This window comes from Syngnathoides biaculeatus, chromosome 8, assembly GCF_019802595.1.
Source record: "Syngnathoides biaculeatus isolate LvHL_M chromosome 8, ASM1980259v1, whole genome shotgun sequence".
NCBI lineage: Eukaryota > Metazoa > Chordata > Actinopteri > Syngnathiformes > Syngnathidae > Syngnathoides > Syngnathoides biaculeatus.
Genome location: NC_084647.1, coordinates 12,347,978 through 12,369,380, shown reverse-complemented (window position 1 = coordinate 12,369,380; position 21,403 = coordinate 12,347,978). Strand labels below are relative to the sequence as shown.

Below are 21,403 nucleotides of genomic sequence, written 5' to 3'. Positions count from 1 at the left end.
TATGGTAGTAACATCACCTTACTTCAGTATTCTTAGTATTGGTGGAATAGCTAGAAAACCTCATGTTGTCCCCATTTTTTTATTTTAATTTTTTTGCAACTCACTAATATCGTCTGAAAACAGGAACAGGAACAGCTGCATTACTAGGCGCATGAAAACATGAACGGCCCGACACGAAATACAATCAGTCATATGCAGAATTTTTTAAGGTTCTCGGTGGAGGTGTGCAGGGTCAGACGGTGGTCTGACGGTCTGATGCCCTGACAGTCTATCAAGAGAGCTCAACACGGACAAAGTTCTTTCGCACAATGTAGAAAATGATCATATCTGTTATAAAAATGTATGTCACTTTGATTGGACTCATGGATTAACCCAAAGTTTGCATTAATATACAGCGATAGCCATGGAAGTACAACTACAGGGAGTCCTCGGGTTAAGACGGTTTCGACCTAGAACGTTTCGATTTTACAACGCCCGTCCCTTGTCTGCCATTTTGGGAGTATCTTCGCATTTTTCGCCCTCCTTTTTTGACATTATCACCTCAGGAGAAGAAAGTTGTCTTTTAGCGATGCTTCTGCAGCCAAAAGAAAATCCATGACAGTGGAAACGAAGCTCAAGATCATAAAAAGATCGGAGAAAGGAGAGACACCAACGCCACCAAGGCTTCAGTCGGTCGACCGTGGTGACAATTATTAAAGACAAAGCCCGTATTTTAGCGCATGGGAAGGGTTCCATTCCTTTGTCGGATACAACGATCACAAAACAAGGTTCTTTGATACTTGTCGAGATCGAGAGGATTGAGGACCAGGTTCCTTCGCAATAGCTAAGCACAGCCTCCCCTTCTTCTTCTCCATCCACCTCTTGGCAGTCAGGCTAAGTACATCATCTTTTTTATTTCAACGTATTTGTTTTTGGACAAAGTATTTTGATGTAAATTCTGACTTTAATGGTGGAATCTGACTTAATTCGAGATTCGAGTTAAGTCGCTACTGTAGGAACGGATCTCAGTAGTAGACCGAGGACTCCCTATACAAGCCAATCAAAATAAAATTAAAAATTGCACCAAACAAATCTCCATTTAAAAGAAAAACACAATTTTCAGTCTTGTTCAACTAGTTAAAGAATACGTCAATCCATTATTTCGCCTGCAGCTTGCATGAATCTCTCTAAGATGCCCAAGAGAGAATACTTGTGTGTGTGAATATTTCTGTAGGGATGTCTGTGGAAAAAACAAACACAGTTGTGTTTCTCACCTGCCGCCCGATAACTAATGAGAAGTAGGAAGTGCAAGACAGGTGTGCAAAAGGGGAAGCGCAAAAACCTGTCTTTGCATGTGACTTCCCAAAGGAGCAGCAAGAAGGGAAAAAGACTGAGATTGGATGGCCGCAGCAGAAAAAGAAACATGGCTTTGTAAAATGTTCATAATGCTAAACTGGAATTTCATTTCTACACCCTCTTCTGTTTTTAGTGAATGAGGTATCCCCTTCTGTGATATCAGAGTACGTGCGACATTTCCTGCCGCTTGCCGTGGATGGATTGCGCAAGCTCGTACGAGGTGGCTATAAAAAAACATTCAAGTGATCCATGGGCTGGTCGCCGTTCCATTAAGGGTCCGCGACTGCATCCGTGGCCTTGGGCTAAATCGTTACTCTGAGGTGAGTCTGTTGCCCGCTGACCTCTTATGTAGACAGTAGCTCGGGACTGATGGATTGTGTGGATGCTTTGCGCCCCCCCCTTTTCCTCCCGACCAATGAATCGCTGATTACAATCGCAGTTTGGATGACGGCTGCAGAAATGAGATTAAAACTTATCGATCCAAAATACAGAAGCACCGTGGGTGACCTCTAAACTATGAGAAGTGGTACCTCTATTTACAAAATTAATTTCTCCAGAAGTGGTTTCGTAATGTGATTTATTTTTTTTTCATAAATAGAAGCGCTTTTTATATGTAAACAGCCTAATCCGTTCCGTTATTATTTCATTATGGGCTTAGTTGTTGCATTTTAATTATTTCATTTTTCATTGTGTTTTATTCTTTTAGCAGAAGGCCGATAACATAAGAGTTTAGTACAGAAAACCTACTTTAGTTTCACAGTCTGTTACCGTGGCGACTGAGATGAAAATTCCCCTTACTCGGCTTTCTGCAATGGATAACTCAGACTTTCCTTCATGTCAGCGTTAACTTCCTTTGCGTTTTCACATAACGTGAACCTGAAATGCCCCCTTGAAACATTGATGGTGCGATGTCTCATATATGCCAAAGTCTTTTAATATTCTGTCTAATGGGAGAGAAAACGAGCGTATCATTAAACTTGTTTCTCTGTTATGAGGGACATTATGTCAACTGTCCAATGGGTGTGTGGGTGAAAGACTGTCTCAGTTGGGAGAAAACAAGACATTTTCACGTAACTTTTCTCAAACACGACATCACGTCAGTATTGAGTTGTTGTCATGAGTTATGAGTTTTTCCCAGTGGAGCTCCCATTGAAATTGGGACAGATTCTGGTTTGTATGCAATTTGGGTAACCATAATAAACTAAAAGCAGGGAGCAGGCGGAGGAACAATTAAAAAGATGGAGGCACGCACTGGAAAGGAGCGGAATGAAGATTAGCTGGAGTAAAACAGAATATATGTGCATGAATGTGAGTGGCGGAGGAGGAAGAGTGAAGATCCAGGGAGAAGAGATGGCGAGGGTGGACGACTTCAAATACTTGGGGTCAACAATACAGAGCAATGGAGAGTGTAGTAAGGAAGTGAAGAAACGGGTCCAAGTGGGGTGGAATAGTTGGCGGAAGGTGTCTGGTGTTCTATGTGAGACAAGAGTCTCTGGTAGGATGAATGGCAAAGTGTATAAAACAGTGGTGAGCCCGGCCATGATGTACGGATTAGAGATGGAGGCACTGAAGAAACAACAGGAACCACAACTCGAGGTAGTAGAAATGAAGATCTTGAGGTTCTCGCTTGGAGTGAAGAGGTTGGATCGGATTAGAAATGACCTCATTAGAGGGACAGCCAAAATTGGATGCTTTGGAAACAAGAGAGCAGACTTCGATGGTTTGGACATGTTCAGAGGTGAGAGAGTGACTATATTGGTAGAAGGGTGCTGAAGATCGACCTGCCAGGCAAAAGAGCGAGAGGAAGACCAAAGAAAAGGTTGATGGATGTTGTGAGGGAGGACATGAGGACAGTGGGTGGTTAGAGAGGAAGATGCACGAGATAGGCTTAGATGGAAAAAGATGACACGCTGTGGCGACCCCTAACGGGACAAGCCGAAAGGAAAAGAAGAAGACGATAATAAACTAAAAGCTTAAAACAAAGACTTCAGGAAGCTAAAAACAACAGGACAGGCTGAAGGGAGTGGAGGAAAATTGAAAAGAGAATCAAAGCGTTCAGGCTACAACAAAATACGACATAACGGCCAAAACTAGGGCCTGAAGTTAAATGATGGACTAAAGCTAAAAGGAAACAGTAAAGGGTTGGCAGGAGCAGAGGTCAGACGAATAAACCACAAAACCACAACTGACTTAAATTTGTTTCCATCATGACAAATAAAAATAAAACAAAGATTTGTATTGGTTGAACTATGGTGAAAAGTGTCGCTGACTTAAAAAGTTCAGGGGAGCGGCACGGGGCCTTGCGGTCCCACAAACAGCTGTTTCTGGCAGCAGCAAAAGAAGCAGCAGGCGGGCGGCGGACGTTTTGTTTACATTGAATCACACTCAGCATCAGATGATGAGGTCATTGGCGTGCAAGCGCTTCAGACAGACTAATATGCGTGCCAGACTCACTCCTACACACAACTACTGTACTTGAGGCCACACTCAACTGTCTGTGATTCAACCGACTGAGCAAAATTGCTACAAAATACCAAGTTTGGTGGTTTGGGATCCAGACGTCCATTTTTATATACTATTTGTCCAAATTAGGGTCAGGAGTGAGTTGTTGTGAGCATGTCCCTATGCCAGTCAAATTTGGCGGTCACTGAAAAAAACATTATACCTAAATGTTTTCATGCCTGTTACCCTTTTAAGGTACATTTTCATATAGTTGCATGGTATTTTATGTCCAGTTTGACATATTTAAGAAGAATTATATTCCCAAGGATTTGGTTTACTATTTACTGTACATAATCATGGAAAATATCAGATCTGAAATGAAACTCCAATGAGCTATTTTTGTTATCATCGTTACATTTCTCCCCAAAATGTACCTTGTGATGTCCCAGACATTAAAAATAGGCACGCATTGAGTTGAAATGAATTCAACAAAATAGAACTTTTCTCGACTTGTCCATTCACACAGTCTGTACAAAGAATGGATTCTTCTGTGGTTCTTGATTTATGTTTCTTGGCCTTTTTAAATGGACGATTTTATTCCTCCACAAACAAACCTGAACTTGTCCGGCCATCCGAGGTCATTTCATAATATGGTGATGATATTTGGAGTTATTTCTTTCCGATCCTTCCCGGAAAACTGCAGTATTTGCGATTATTGTCCTTATTTATCCTTTCTTCCATGTCCAAATTGTCACTTTAAATCATTTTGAGATACTGTAAGCATTTTGGTGGCACCATGGGTTAGCTGGTAAAGTGTTGGCCTCACAGTTCTAAGGTCCCGGGTTCAATCCCAGACCTGTCTGTGTGGAGTTTGCATGTTCTTCCTGTGCCTGGGTGGGTTTCCTCCGGGGACTCCGGTTCCCTCCCACATCCCAAAAACATGCAACATTAATTGGACACTCTCAATTGCCCCGAGGTGTGATTGTGAGTGGTTGTCGTTGTCTGTCTCCGTGTGCCCTGCGATTGGCTGGTCACCAGTTCAGGGTGTGCCCTGCCTCCTGCCCGTTGACAACTGGAATAGGCTCCAGCACTCCCCGTAACCCTTGTGAGGATAAGTGGTTAAGAAAAATGATGGATGGATCTAAGCATTTATTTTGTTGGCAATGCCCTTTTCAAAATGAACAATTGAACACTTTTTTGGGGAGGGCTGCCAATTTCTAACCAATCTATGAATCTGCTATATAAATTTAATAATGTGAGGCCATTATACATTCATATGGGTTCATAGCGATAACAGTCCTCCAAGGGAAAACATAACTACAATGTGGCACGCGGGAAAAAATAAATAGTTTGACCCCGCGACCCGAGTGAGGATAAGTGGTGTAGAAAATGGATGGATGGTATGGATGACTGCATTAGTGGTAGACTGGCTCTCTGTAGTGATATGTGAAAGAATCACAAAATTCCAAACTGGGCATACTGTTATGGTGTCTTTTTGTTAATCCCGTGGAGTCTGTCCATCCATCCATCCATCAAACTCCAGACAGGCTGGTCCGGGATTGAACCCGGGACCTCAGAACTGTGAGGCCAACGCTTTCAAGATGGGCCACCGTGTCGCCTGCAACAAAAATATCAAATATAATGTTTAATACACTTTAAAATACGTGGGGGGAAAAAAACTGGAAGGCATTTTTACTTCAGCTCGATCTGGCATATTGACATCCGTATGGAATTGCATTTTGAATTAAAGATGCAGCAGCGTTGTTGCAAACAAAACCGTACTCTCTTGTTGATTTAGAAGTGCATACATTTTAAGTTATCCAATAAATGGAAACATGCATGACTTCGCTTGATTGAGATGTTCTAACAATAGGAATAAACATATTTGTATGAAATGTATTAGATATGGATATCAACTCCACTCAAGACAAGAATGTTTTTTCACCAATTATGTAAATTCACATAATCCAGCCCTTTTGTCCCAAGACAATGCGGTTAATCTCACAGCGTGACGCGCACGCTGTTTCCTTACACTGAATTATTAATGAAGTCAGAAATATGCGCATCTCATTCCGGAGACACGCATGAAAGTTTTTGGAATCATGCATCGCTTCACAAATAGCGCTCGACTGGGGATAGCAGTCGCAGGTATGATTACAGGAATTGTGCTATAGAATGTGACTATAATTGTATCCTTTGTGTGCCCCAAAGACGGCAACAACAGCATAGCTGTTTTTCAATTTTTTTTTTTTTTATCAAAACTGAAACCATATTCCTTGGCTCAACGTGCGTCAGAGGCAGGGACTGCTCTCGATTGCTTCGCAGTTGTTGGCGTCAGAGGCGAAGCGTTCGGTCATTTGCGCAGTATCGCCGAGACCGGAGCCATTAATAAAACTATGCAATACGATGTTCACCTTCATGGAGAGCTGGACTCACAACAACCCGGAGTGTGAAAGATGAAACACTCTTTGAGAGAGACTTTGCGCTAGGCCCAAGAGGGGCGTGGCCAGGCCACTGCTCTGGACGGTGACACCCGTCACCGCTCACAGTTGGAGTTTTTGTCACTGGCATTGGCCAGTTCGTTGCTTTGTGTTAGTGAGTTGCATTCACTGGCAGTGGGACTCTCCTCTTCTACCCATAAGTTAGAGTAACCCGAGTGACAGCGATTCTGTGCCCTTTTGTTTGAGCCTGTCCTGTCGAGATTGCTAGTTTGCCCCATAATCATCGGACCTTGCTGCGCGTCTTTTGGATCCCGCCTAGCCTAGCGTTTCTGCGCCTCTGACCTGTCAGACGGCAACACCGTGTATGATCCACTTTCCGGAATAAACCAGATTGAACATTATGCCTCTGCCTCAAAGTCCTGCATTTGGCTCCGCCCCCACAACGTTGGTTCATGACAGCATACACTTCAGGAACGCCCCAACTTGAGTGCGTAATGTGTGGGATGAGGTGTAAATGAGTTCACAGGAGATTGGCCACATCCAGAAACGTGTATGATGGAATCTCTGTAAAATGGACCCCAATACAACGGATATCAGATAAAACGGACCATCTGGACTGAATTATGTGTCCAAAAATAGTTCAACTGTGGTTTACAAAGTCTGTTATTTCTAGAATTCACCGTATTTGTTTACTGGCACTGTGGCATAATGCGGGCAGATTTTGGGAATGACGTAATTCAGGATCACAGATGTACAATAATACTCTGTACTTTACTGGGCTTTTTAGGCCACCCCCCACCCCCAAAATAATTTTGTACTGAGAAGTAACATGGGCACATATGGGCCGTGCTTCAATGTAACAATCAGCTATATCGAAAGACCCCCCAATGTACCCATATTGGTCCATTCCGTTGTGGTTCCACTGTATACCATAATTTCCGTCCAATAAACCACTTTTTTTCTCATGCTTTCAACCCTGCGGTTTCTACGGTGATACGGCTCATTTGTGCTTTTTTTCCTAACGGCCGCAAGGGGGCACTCGAGTGGAAAAGGCAAGAGTGAGATCGGTGGAATAGATGTCCCGTGGAAGTTACTTTTACCGGTCCGGCCTTGTTAGCGCTGCGCTAGCGTTTTACTGACGTGTCTCAGTGATTTTTCCTGGTATGTTTTTTTATTCACCGGCCCTGTTAGCACGGCGGGGCTAGCATCAAACTCTGTATACTGTCTTTTTTTGTAAAAAAAAAAAAAAAACTTTGTGGGTTTCAATGTGGGCACTTGCGTCTTTTACACAACTGCTGCCTATGTACGCACCAAATGGTATTTCCTTTACAAATGTACTGGATGAGCCTTATAACCAGGTGCACTCTGTAGGCCAGGAATTCCGGTATATGTTCGTAATCTGTTCCGCTGTTGCTCCGTCTTTCTGTTATCCCCTACGGAGTTGCGCCTTCTCGTTTCTCTGCTTGTTATCGGCCGTGGTGGTGATGGCGGTGCAGTCGGGAGCAGATCAGTGTTGTTGCTGCTGTTGCTGTCATCATGGGATTATTACTGTGTCAGTGTCTGTTTTTGTTGACTTGGTTATGGCTATTCACTTTCTTTTCATGCTTTTGTCAAGTTTTCCTGTCTCACATGTTCGTGCCTCCCAACCTATCAGATCCCTCCAGCCAATTGCTATTCCGGGCTGTCTTGTCAGTTTGCTTGTCTTTAGTTCCCTGATTTTTTTTCAGCCCTCGATGGTTCATAATCAGATTCCATTTTGCATTTCTCACACTCTTCCCTTGCCTTCCTGCTTCCTTACATCCATCACCCATTTTTTTTTTTTTTTGCCACCATCAACGCCGAACCTGACATACTGTTGATAATAATTATGATGTTCTGCCCATTATTCTTTCCAACCTTGAGTGCCTTGCATTAACATTTGTTTTGAATGAACGCTGTATTATTAAAATTAACTCTACTATTTGGACTGGAAAAACAGTATAAAATACCCCAATATTCAAGTCAGACATTAATATGTTGTAAACAAGAGAAATTCAGCAGTACATTTGCAAAGTACTCAGACACTTTGAACATCATATTTTGTTGATTTTTCAGTAGTTAAGCAGCATTTTCACGAATACAATCACTAATTATCAAAACGCAGGATTTTCCCATCTCATTATGTCTGCAAATCCAACGCCCAGGTTTAGCCACAAACAACTACGTCCTCGTTTAAAAGCTTTTGCGGTTTATAGATGTGCGCAGCAGATGGACTGAAATCATTTGCTTTATCCATCATAACAAGTAGTGACAGTTACAAGTTGTATTGCATAATTGAGCTCACAAGTGATTAGGATTTTAGGTCGATTACATCTAATGATCGTGACACTAACCAAATTAGACTCTGCTATGTTGCTGTGTACATTATATGAATATATTATAATGACTGAATTTGTGAGACATTGAAACAGAATGCTAACTACAGAAAAAAATAATTGGAAGCATAAATTTTATTTAATGTATGTTCTAGTTGAGATGTGTTACTGGCTTGTTTGTATATGAGAACATATTCAGTATACTGAAAAAAAATATAGTACATTAAGAAAATGGGGAATGGATCTAATACTGAACATACTGAATGTGCTATTGCACAATTAATATCAAACTCATCTGTGATTATTTTTGTGAAAATTTAGAATAATGTTTTTCAACTTTATAGTTCTAGGTACATCCAAATTTTAAATGTTATACACATGTTAAATATAAATGCTAAATAGATAAATATTAAATCTAAATGTTCGAGGTTGAACTAAATATTTGGCTAATGTGCAAATCTGTGACTCACCAAAAGAAAAAAAATAATTGTTGGTGTTGTCAATGTATAAAAAAAACATCTGATACAAAGAAATGGACTATTAAACATGAATGAAATAATAAACCAGTTTGGGAACATTTTTTGACTATTACTTTTAGTATTAGGATTCGGGATACAGCGTAATCATAATATTGCACCGTTATACTTCATAGAATTTGGGTTATTGCCTTATTTAATAGAGGAAATGGAATGACGGACAGCAAAACTCCAGAAAAGGGAACATCATCAACTGATTTCAGACCAACACCAAAAAATTATAAAACATAAATAACATACAGTATCTGTTTTTTTTTATGTACAATATGCTTTTTCTCTGCCCTCAGCTCATTGCGGACAATAACTCAGATGGGTCTTCTAATATTTGCAGCGGAGATGAAGACAGATGAAGAATTATGCATATATAATTACAACTTGATTCAATATACCCACAATCTCACCACTAATCCCCTCATGAGCCCGAACGATTTCCTCAGTAATATTGCATAACTGTCTCTGGAGCCGGGCCGAGTTTAGCTGAAGTGCAGCCCAACTTGCAACGGAGTCGTCTTGCAGTGAGATTTTGCGGGCACGTCGGTGGTCATGTTAAGTACAACATAGAGTAGCTGCATGTATAAAAATACCATTTAAAGTATTTCATGTGTCAATGGACAAATGGGTTGATATGTCTCGGCTTCTGTTGAAGGATAACTGGTGGCTGGGAGGGCAAGGTCAAATAGGTAATTCCATCCACTTTATTGATAGCAAGATCAATAGTTCCCCATTGTTCTGTTTTCAGCACTTAAATGATGAATCGGACAACAAATCAAACAGGGCACATCGATGACAATATCACACAAAGAAGCCGAGATATGACAGAATATAATTTGGACAATTTCGTTATTGATGTTTTTTTTTTTTTTTTTTTTTTGTTAGTTGACATATTTCAGAATGGCGGCATTACAATAGAAGTGTTTTGCTTACCGTTTGGTTCCATGCTTTTGCAGCATGGTGTTGTTTTGTATTTGGATCAATGACGGCATACTATCTGGCATGGGTGTGTTTCCCTCTTTTGTTCTAAATTGAAATACAGTAATCACTAAGGAAACAGAATTACCATCCATCCATTTTTCAGAACCGCTTATCCTCAAGAGGCTCATTGGGGTGCTGGAGCCAATCCAAGCTGTGAACGGGCAAGAAGCGGAGTATACCCTGAACCGGTCACCAGCCAATCGCAGGGCACATCGAGGCAGACAACAGCCGCACTCACAATCACACCTTGGTCTTCAATTAATGCATGTTTTTTGGGATCTGGGAGGAAATTGGGGTGCCGGGCGAAAAACCACGCAGGCACGGGGGGACAACACGCAAACTCCACACAGGCGGGGCCGGGATTGAACCTGGGACCTCAGAATTGTGAGGCCAAAACTCTACAGCTGCTCCGCCGTGGCGGCACAGAATTACCATCCAATATTAAATATTTTATTGTAATAGGGCAATTAAACTGCTTCATTTCAGGTCTCAAAACAGAGCATACTGTTATAATCCAAGTGCTACTAAATGCCTTTTTGAAACCACCTTTTATAATTATGGAAAATAAACATTTAACCTAGGTTTTTATAGGATCATAATAAGAGTTCCCAAACACATCTGGGACTACAGAAAATGAATAGGTAGATAAGAACTTTGAACTTTGATAGCGAGGGTGGATGACTTGAAATACTTGGGGTCAACAATACAGAGCAATGGAGAGTGTGGTAAAGAAGTGAAGAAACGGGTCCAACCAGGTTGGAACAGCTGGCGGAAGGTGTCTGGTGTATTATGTGATGGAAGAGTCTCTGCGAGGACGAAGGGAAAAGTTTATAAAACAGTGGTGAAGGTGGCCGTGCTGTAGGGATTAGAGACAGTGGCACTGAAAAAACAACAGGAAACAGAACTGGAGGTAGCAGAAATTAAGATGCTGAGGTTCTCGCTCGGAGTGAGCAGGTTGGATAGGATTAGAAATGAGCTCATGAGAGGGACAGCCAGAGCTGGAGGTTTTCGAGGCATGGTTTGGACAAGTTCAGAGGCGAGAGAGTGAGTATGTTGCTAGAAGGGTGCTGAGGATGGAGCTGCCAGGCAAAAGAGCGAAAGAGAGGAAGACCAAAGAAAAGGTTGATGGATGTGGTGAGGGAAGACATGAGGACAGTGGGTGTTAGAGAGGAGGATCCACGAGATAGGAAGATAAGAACTTTGTAATGGTGTGTTGCATAGGGCAATGTAGAGCCCATTTTGTTGACAATCTGGCTGTGAAAAAAAAATAAAAGAATTGAGGCACAATTACATCAATGGAATGGTGCTGTCCATCTGTTTGTCATCCTCCATAAACCAGAAAAACAAAGAGATGGACATAAAAACACTAACATGACATTCCACATTGTATTCTTTTTATTTTTGTTCACAGTTCTTCATTGACAGGATCCACTCCATTCTGACAATTTAGTTACAGTTTACACTAAATGGTTAGTTCGTAAATGGCTTGTTAAAGTCCGCCTGAGGTCATTGCTTAGCAAAGTATTGAAGAGGCTGTGGACGGGAACATGCGAGTGTTTGTGATTGCGTGAATTCAAATCTCAGTGGTGCCAAGACAGCACTGCACGCTGTCAAGGAAAGCAAATCTGCATGTGGCTGAGCCCAGCCCCCTGCTGTATTCATAAAGCACACATGCATGTTGCATCGCTTTGTGTATCCAACATTAGAAACCAGAGGTCAGGGACACAGGAAGGAGAACCGAGCAGGCGAGAACAAACAGTGCGCAATAGACAATACAAACACAGCGTGCCCACTGTGTCCTACAGTCATTATTTCACTGCTTAGAAATAGTCATACCGGCAGCAAAATTGTTCAAATGAATAAACATTGTTCCCCTGTTACTGGAGGATTCTGGAAGGGTTGACGCTCATCACACGTGAGGTGGAAGGTACCACAATGTACACAATTTGATGATTCCGGCACGAGGACAAAACATTTGCCCCACTCGAAAACAAGGTGATATGCTTCTGCAAATGGTATCAAGAAAAAGTAATATTCAACATTGATTTGATCGGCGATCTAGTGACCCCGCGGTATGGCACCCGCATGTTTTTCAAATATTATCCTTTTTTTGTTTCTATTCTTTACCTTGTTTCCACCTTTTTTTTGGGGGGGGGGGACAGAAACGCTTCAGTAGTATCGAAATAGACCTTGTTTTTGGTACTGAGAGGTTGAATGCTTGATCGGGATCTAATTATTTTGCAGGTAATAATCTGACAATACTGTTGGTTATTGGCTGTTGGCATATGCCCACAGACATGGCTGTCGTGAATTGTATCTTTATCGAATGTCGCCAAACTATGGTTAAGAAAATTTCAAATGGCTGCAAATTCTAAATCGTGGCTCATCATTTGCAAAATTGTAGCCAACATTGCAAGGATCAATGTATCAAAAAAATGCCGCCAACGTGACTCATTCCTAATTGAAACACTGACAAAAGTAAATCAAGTCTGAGATGTGGATGTTACAAAGCCAATCGGGCCCGATTCAATTAATGCCTTTGACACTTATGAAAATCTTGTAATTATACTTCAGTCTATCATACTAACATCTAACAAAAAGATTTAAAAACACTGAAGTAGCAAACTTTGTGAAAGCCAATACCTATGTCATTCTTTTGGCAACAACAACAATGACTACAGTTTTTTTTTTGCCAAATATGTACAAAAGCGCATACAAAACGAGGTTAAACAGAAGTAGCTGTAAAGAATATATATATATGTGCGTGAATCAGAGGGGTGGAGGAGGAAGAGTGACGCTACAGGGAAAAGAGATAGAGAGGATGGATGACTTGAAATACTTGGGGTCAACAATCCAGAGCGATGGTGGGTGTGCTAAGGAAGTGAAGAAACGCGTCTAAGCGGGTTGGAACGGATGGCGGAAGGTGTCTGGTGTTCCATGTGACAGAAGAGTCTCCGCTAGGATGAAGGGAAAAGTTGATAAAAAGTGGTGAGGTCAGCCATGATGTATGGAATAGAGACGGTGGCACTGAAGAGACAACAGGAAGCAGAACTGGAGGTGGCAGAAATGAAGATGTTGAGGTTCTCGCTCGGAGTGAACAGGCTGTATAGGATTAGAAATGAGGTCATTAGATGGGACAGCCAAAGTTGGATGTTTTAGAGACAAGGTTAGAGAGAGCAGACGTATATGGTTTGGACATGTCCAGAGGCGAGAGAGTGACTATGTTGGTAGAAGGGTGCTGAGGATGGAGCTGCCAGACAAAAGGGCAAGAGGAAGACCAAAGAGAAGGTTTATGAATGTGGTGAGGGAAGACAGGAGGACAGTGGGTGTTAGAGAGGAAGATGCACGAGATGGTCTTAGATGGAAAAAGATGACACGCTGTGGCCCCCCCTAACGGGACAAGCCAAAAGGAAAAGACAAAGAAGCAACTGTAAAGCGGAACTTTTTGGAACACACAAAAGACAAACCCAAGGGGTTTTATGACGTAAAATTGACACTTTTCATTAGGTCCACATTAGAGAGTCTCTCTATGGAGGTCTAAATAGCCAAATATTGGGATCTTCAAGATTTTAACATATTGCAGTAGCTTCGTTTTCTGGGTATGTAGTTGGCTATTAAAAAAAAAACAAAAAACAATTTGTTGGCATCTACACTGTCCCCCCCCTGTTGCCAATTAAAGTCGGAGCACACGGCCAATTCTCTGACCTTGAGGAAGTATTTGCTCATGAAAACATCACAGCTGAAACAGGATGAGAGAACACTCAGTCCCACAAAGAATTTTCAGGATAAGATACAGCAGTATAAAGTTTTGCCACCCATCCTTACCTAGGCTAATACAACGACCTGAGAGCACTCTGTCATTGCTATCAAACTTGGCAACCCCGTTATCTCTGGAAGCATTATCAACACATTTTCTGCTGCCGGGGACAACATCATCCTGCAGCGGGATTGTTTGTCTGCTGAGAAAGCAAACAGACAGTGAGAAGGTCATCTGTAGAATCAGTGAACTGTCCACACTGAAGTCTCACTTATTTGCAACTGTTCTATTGCGCCGGAAAATATTTCATTTGTTTTTTGATGGAAACAAACTGAAAACCAGAATTCAAGACTTGTGTCGCATTAAATTATTATTGAGGGATTGTTATTGAAAAAAGTAAAATTCATGGGCCGGTATCGGTATAGGAAGTGACTAGTAAATGAAAGATTTTGATTTAGACCCAGCCCAACGGGGTCAATTCTTGGTTGAGGTTATTACCGCAATCCTTGGGGTTACATAAGGAATGGTGTCAGGAAAGCAATCTCTGGTAAGTTCATTTGGAAGGAAATTTAGGGCAGGTAACGTTGAGGCAGGAGATTGTTGAGGCGCTGGCATGAGAAGATAACTGGGCCCACCATGGGCCCACCTCCGTCAGGAGAAGATAACAAAGCACGCTGTCACTCAGAGTGGATACACAATTTCGTGACCGTTCCAGACAAGCCTTTCACCCTGTGATCAGTGTGTAGTTTTCATTTTTTTTCAGACTAACAGACACGAGTTCAAATCCAGGTTGAGGGTATTACCCCTTCGAGTTCTGTGACAAATGGTTCACGTGGCTGGTAACCTTGGCCCAGAAGCTAGTCTGGGATGGTTGGAATGTTTCAAAATGAACAGGATGTCGCACATGTGCATCTTTCATTGATGTTGCCATCTCATCATCACATTTATGTCCTTCCACTGGTGTTGAATGTGCAGCAAGTGTTAGATTGCGTCTGTGTCTGTTCTCACAGATTGCGTGCTTGTGATCCCAACATGATAACAGGCAGCGAGCTTGCCAAGAATCTTCATACATGCATGCATGTTAAGATCTCTTCAGGCCATGGTAGCTGTGGGCTATGCAAGCAGCTCAGATGTCCTTCTGGCCCCTTTATTTCCTCTTGGGGGGAGGACTCTTGTGGCACTCTTGTGCCAGATGGGAAGAGAACTCGCTGCAGTGTGTTCTGGGGTCTCCTCCTCATTGGAATTAGTTTTGCTTTATAATGTGTTTGTGCAGTGTCTTTCTTTTCCATTTCCCTAGCATGGTTGCTCAGGATTATAAACCCAATTTCTTTAAAACATGGATGATTAGTTGTTATGATTTGAACCAAAGTACCGTATAAGGCAAATGAAACCAGACTGTAAAATAAAGCAATCTTTGCCCAGGTTTTTATATTTCTCTGAGAATTGTTTATCTATCCTTGCCATAGAGATGTGGCAATACTGTATTCTGAAGATTCTATTGCACTCTTCTTCTTCTTTTTTTAAACCAGTCCCTATTCAGCTTCATGGTCTTTCAGAAGGGTGGATTTGTATGCCTTTGTACAGGAATGGTTTTGCTGTGGAACAGGGGAATGTAAAATACTCCCGCTGCTTATTTTATTTGATTATTTTATGAAAGATGGACGGCAAAGGATTTTAGGGGACGGAGAAAGGGACTGGAGAAGAGGACTAGGTGTGTGAACCAGTGAGACAGTCTAGATATTTGGCAACAGTCATTTGAAGATAGGTGTGTGGAGGGGTGGGTGGGGGGAGGGGGGACTTGGAATAAATAATCAAGAGAACAAGATGAGAGAGGACAGAAAAGGACGGGACAGGATGTGCCAAAATGAGACAGGCAGTGCTATTAACGATGCTACAGTGGGATTCTTTTTTCAGTGTCCAGACACCTGTAAGAACCTTTGAGTATACATGTGTTCTTGGTGCTGATCCCAGCTCAAGTAATTAAAGCCCGTAGTGTGTTTATCAAACCTATTCATAAATGAACACTATATTAAATGCTAAACTGATGTACGGAGTTGCTGAACCAGCACACTGAGGAATCCCCGTCCAACAGCCGACCTGGCCAGGGACCCCGCAGCCGCCACCACCAACGGAGTGCTTGAGGGCCCCACCCATCAATAGGACCCAGCAAAAGAGCAAGCAGCCACCCAAAAACAGTCACAGCCCACCTAAGTGAACCCATTTCAAGTGCAAGGACGGGCGAGGGGGCCAAGAGAGAGGAGAGGAGTTCGGGGCCTAAACCAGGAAAACCCACCAGCCACCCTAATCCTACGGTTACCAGATCCCCAACTGGCAACCATTAGCCCCGTACCGTGATCGTGTTTGGTGGGGTTGACCGCCACAACACAGAACTATCATGTAAAATACAACATTCGGGGTTCTACGAGGTACTATACATGATACCTAGACCATGTGTGTGGGAGGAGAGTATGATCTTCAAAGATATTGCTTTGGCTATGATGGGAAATGTTTCTTTGCAGTATTGATTAGTTGTTGGAAATCAATATTTATTTTTTTTTGTTGAAATGGTGCTCAGCACTTGCTGTATTAGAGGGATTACAAAAACAGAAAGTGACTACGCCGTTTGTTTTGTTTTGAGCCGTTAGATAATGCAGCAGAATCTAATGCGGTTGGTACAGTTTTAATTAATCTAACTGCGGATCTATTAGTTATAGGCCAGGGTTTGTGTTTACTTTCCTTTATTCAAGTTATTAATTTCATTGCTTTTAACTGCACATATCATTTTGCACAAATGATATCACCCACGTTTGGTACAGCAGGAGACAGAAACAAATACTGTTAACGGGAGCGCTGACGAAGCGGCATTAGGCTAATGTAAGCCTAATTAGCCAAAGTGATGTAATGTACAATTTGAACGGTTTCGGAAATTGGGAGCGAGGCCATTAGTCTTAAATAAGCATATTGTTTTTTGTGATCAGTACCAGCAATGGTCTATTATTCATTTATAAAAAAAAAAATTACATATAAAAAGTTAATTTACCTTCATCTTGAACACGAATGTTAGGAACGTCAGATCAAGATAATACGGTCGGACCTCCAAATTATGGAACTTGTTTTCCCCACCCACCTCACTTGAAATTATCATTCCAAACACAATGTGCAGCAACAATGTCGTCTTCTCCCAGTGCAAACTCAGTACCATTTAGGTTCTCTTAAGAAGGCGTTAAAATTGACAAGATTTTTTTTTTCCTTTCACCTTTGTTTGAAGCTTCACAGTGTTTTTATTATATCCTCTATGAAGAAAAGTGCTTGAATGCCTCACTATTACACCTACAGGAAAGGGTAATGAAAGAAACTAGAGGTTGGCGTGTGTCTGTGGAAATTTTTCTCCATTGATCCAGGCGAACATTTGCCAGGTTGTAATGTTGGACTTGAGAGGACTTTTTCTTTTATATTTCATTTCAAAGCTGGGCTATTGAATTTTTTTTCTCCACACAGTACTTATATAAGTACCCACAAAGTTGTTTCTTTTCTCTTTCTAAATGACAAATTTCAATTAAAGGGGAACCAGCCAAACGTCTTGAATAACTAAACCGGAACACAAGGCCTCATCAGTTAAAGTGATCCCAATTCGACAATTCAAGAGTCGTGGAGGCTGGACTCAAGTCAGAAGTAAGTATATGCGAGCAACAGTATGGTTTCATGCCTAGAAACAGTACCACAGATGCATTATTTGCCTTGAGGATGCTCATGGAAAAGTACAGAGAAGGTCAGAAGGAGCTACATTGTGTCTTTGTGGATCTAGAGAAGGCCTATGACAGAGTACCAAGAGAGGAACTGTGGTACTGCATGTGCAAGTCTGGTGTGGCAGAGAAATATGTTAGAATACTACAGGACATGTATGAGGGCAGCAGAACAGCGCTGGGATGTGCCGTATGTGTGTAAGAAGAATTCAAGGTGGAGGTGGGACTGCATCAGGGATCCGCGCTCAGCCCCTTCCTGCTTGCGGTAGTGATGGATAGGCTGACAGATGAGGTTAGACTGGATACCCACTGGACCAAAGAAAAGGTTGATGGATGTGGTGCGGGAGGACATGAAGACTGTGGGTGTTAGTGAGGAAGATGCACGAGATAAGCTGAGATGGAAAAAGATGACACGCTGTGGCGACCCCTAATCGGGACAAGCCGAAAGGTAAAGAAGATTATGACTGACTCACTGCGCTGTCACTGCCATACTTACTGCCATTTCATTTTTTCAATATCTACGGACTAAAAGTGTTTTTCATACACATTTTTGTTGTTTTATGAGAACAGGAAAACTGTCGACCGTGTATTAAAAGAGAACAAACAACAGCATTGCAGGCTTATTGATGGAAATAATATTTTTTGCATTACTTGCAATTGATTTGAGCTACTGCCGCGATGTTTTATCTTCTAATTGTTAATCTGATCCTCCTATATTGGATGGGACGTACAGTTCATTTGTCTAATTACATTCCAATTTTTGAAAGTGGCTGCACTTATCTGAATTGTTTCTTTCATGTCTTTCCTGTGTATGTACATATTTGGTATGATAGATTAGCCAGCAAAATAAATCTTTCCATTAGCAAATTTTCCTTTTGTATTGTCGCTTAAACAGATGTTTGTCGAGATGATTTCTTGGGGGGGAATTATCATTTCTAGCATAGTTGTCACAGTAAACGCAATTCACGATATTTGTGGCAGAAGACACATGAAGGCAATTTCTCTTCTGGGGAACATTGTGCCGGATTGACTTCAGGCAAAAGGCGGACTACAGTACACCCTGAACTCTTTCCCGGTGAGTCACAGGGCACGTGTAGAGAGTGAGTGTCCTAACATGGCACGAGGCGGAAAAATAGTAGATTTGCTGATCAAGAATTTAATGACTTAATAGCCAGAGGGGAAAAAACTGTTTGACTGCCTGCTACTTTTGACTCTCATTGATCTGTCTTGCTTTCCTGACAGAAGGAGCTGGAAGAGCTGGTGGCCAGGATGTGGAGGGTCCAAAAGGATCCTGCCCACTCTGGACCAAGTCCTCGATAGTGGGAAGCGTGGTGATGAGAATCTGTTCAGGGGTTTTGATTGTCCGTTGCAGTCTTAGTTTGTCCTTTTTTGTGGTGGCCCCAAACCAGAGTGTGATGGAGGTACACAGTACTGATTGGATAACCGCTGTGTGGAACTGTTTCAGTAGCTCTTGTGACAGGCTGTGCTTCCTCAGAAGCCGCAAGAAGTACATTCATTGCTGGGATTTTTTGAGGATGGAGTTGATGTTCGTCTCCCACTTCAGCTCCTCTGAGACTGTAATTCCCAAGAACTTGAAGGTCTCAACAGTTGACACAAGACGGCGTCAGGGACATCTTTGGTGAAGGATGGCTCCAGAAGTCCACAATCATCTCCACACTAATCATACCATCCATACCATCAGCATAAAGAATACTAACTGAAAAGTAGTTACAACAAACAAGAAAAACTGAAATTAGATTTAGAGTGGGCAGCACAGTAATCTGGCGGTTAGCATGTCAAACTCACAATGGAGAGGTTCAGGCTTAGAATCTTGGTTCGGTTCGACCTTTGTGGAGTTTGCATGCTCTCCCTATGCTGAGGTGGGGAGTTTCCTTTGGGTGCTCCGGCTACCTCCCGCTTTCCCAAAACATGCATGAAATAAATGTTTACTGATAATTAGCGCATTTAGCAGATTGTCATTTTCTGCATAGTCAATTATCGTCATTTTTTTTCTCTATGTCACCATCGCTAAAAGGCAGCAGGATTGGGGGAATGTTGAGGGACACAACTTCAGTGCATAATGACTACTTTTTAAAATATGTCTGTGATCTACATCAGATAGAAAAAGGCTGATTTAAAATGTCCATTATCCATTATTTTTTATGTGCAAGTTAGTCATCCCCACTGCAATGAACGACTGAAAACGTCCCCAATACTTTACAAATACTGAGAGGGAAACTTGTATTTATGATAATCATTGTGCTGCAGTAAACATGAATTCCATCGCTCCCCGATGCACTCGTTTTATCCTCATCCATTAAAAGCAAAACCATCGCAAAAGGTCGTATAGGGCGAAGGGTTAGAGACTCCAACCAATGATTGATGACCGAAAAATTTGAAAGTGTTCAGACGGCTGAATTACTTCTCGCTTCAGGCCTCGGACTGAGCTTATAGCGCTGACATAGCCACCCTGTCGCCCTCGTCATTTTTTTCACTTTGTCCAAATCCTCACCAAGGCCAAGGTGTCCTGCCAAACCAACGCCCACATTTGACACGACGACAGCCGTGCAACGCAACCGGAACAGTTCGACCGCATCAGTGTTGCGGCAAAAAAAAAAAAAAAAAAAATTAAAACTCATCTGTCAAATGCCATGGAAAGATGTTTTAATGCAACTTCCTCCATCCCCGATGTGCAGTGATTAGCTCGCATATCTAATTTTAGGTTTATAATTCTTGGTTGTGCGCTTCAGAGGATGTTGGTTCTCGGATTGGAGCACACTCAGGTTTCATGATGCATAAGGGGGAGAGAGAGATTGTAGGTCGCCTCTGCTGGGACTCACTCCTTTCACAGATAACGCAGCCCTCCCCCCTACACACACCCCCCCACCCCTCAGAGACACGCCGCCTGCGAGCGCATCGTCTCCGATGCTCGGATCCAGTTGATCGTATCTGGGTCGCAACATTTGGCTAATTAGATGCGAAAAATAGTCCGCCGCCATTCCGCAACAGAGGTTCAATGTGGATCTTTTTCAAAGAGAATTAGAACGTGACGGCGGATATTCGATGGGCTTTCATGCCTCCGCCGGTGGCGTATCGTATCCCCTGCTCATCAGCGCAATCATTTCCTGCAGAAATTGCATTGAGGCGCTTGGTATTCAGTGAAGGATGGTTTTTTTTTTTTTTTTTTCCCAGATTACACGAGGCAGTGCGGTCTCATTTGCATGCATCTGAGAGCCAAGCATCATGACTCCAGAGCTATCAAAAGTGAAAAGCAAAGGCCAAATATTAGTTTCTAATCAGGTTCCTATGAGTATTCCATCCATTGATCTATTTATCTATCCATCCATCCATTTGCTACGCCGCTAATCTTACACTAGAGTCAGGAGTGAGCTAGAGACTATCTCAACTGACTTTCGGCGAGAACTGCTGTACACCCTGGATTGGTCGCCAGCCAATCACAGGACACATATCGACCAAACCAAATAATCACATTCACATTTAAACCTAAAGACAATTTATAGTCTTCAGTTGACACCAGTAGCATGTTTTTGAGATGTGGGGGAAGCCAGAATACCCATGGACAGAACCCACGCAAGAACTGTCAGAACATAGAAACGCCACACAAGAAGGTCAGCGCTCCTATTCAACTCCAGTAAGTAAGTTTCTTTCAGTTTGTCCCGTTAGGGGTGACTACAGCGAAACGCTCATATTCGTTTGCCGCAGTTTTTACGCCGGATGCCCTTCCTGACGCAACCCCTCTCGGGGAATGGAGGCCCCAGGGGGATACGAACTCACGACCCCTGGTTTACCAAACCAACGCTCT

At 42.3% G+C, this 21,403-nt stretch overlaps 1 protein-coding gene and 1 long non-coding RNA gene across 3 annotated transcripts in view; one reads left to right on the top strand and one right to left on the bottom strand.

Annotated features, from left to right (window-relative positions):
- b3gat1a (beta-1,3-glucuronyltransferase 1 (glucuronosyltransferase P) a) overlaps positions 1-21,403 on the bottom strand; it is a 156,522-nt gene that overhangs the window by 102,852 nt on the left and 32,267 nt on the right. The gene's annotated exons all lie outside the window — the stretch shown is intronic.
- On the top strand, positions 1,180-20,181 carry LOC133504624 (uncharacterized). The gene is made up of 3 exons (XR_009796037.1): positions 1,180-1,655; positions 17,400-17,509; positions 18,823-20,181. It is a non-coding gene; the product is annotated as an uncharacterized LOC133504624 (long non-coding RNA).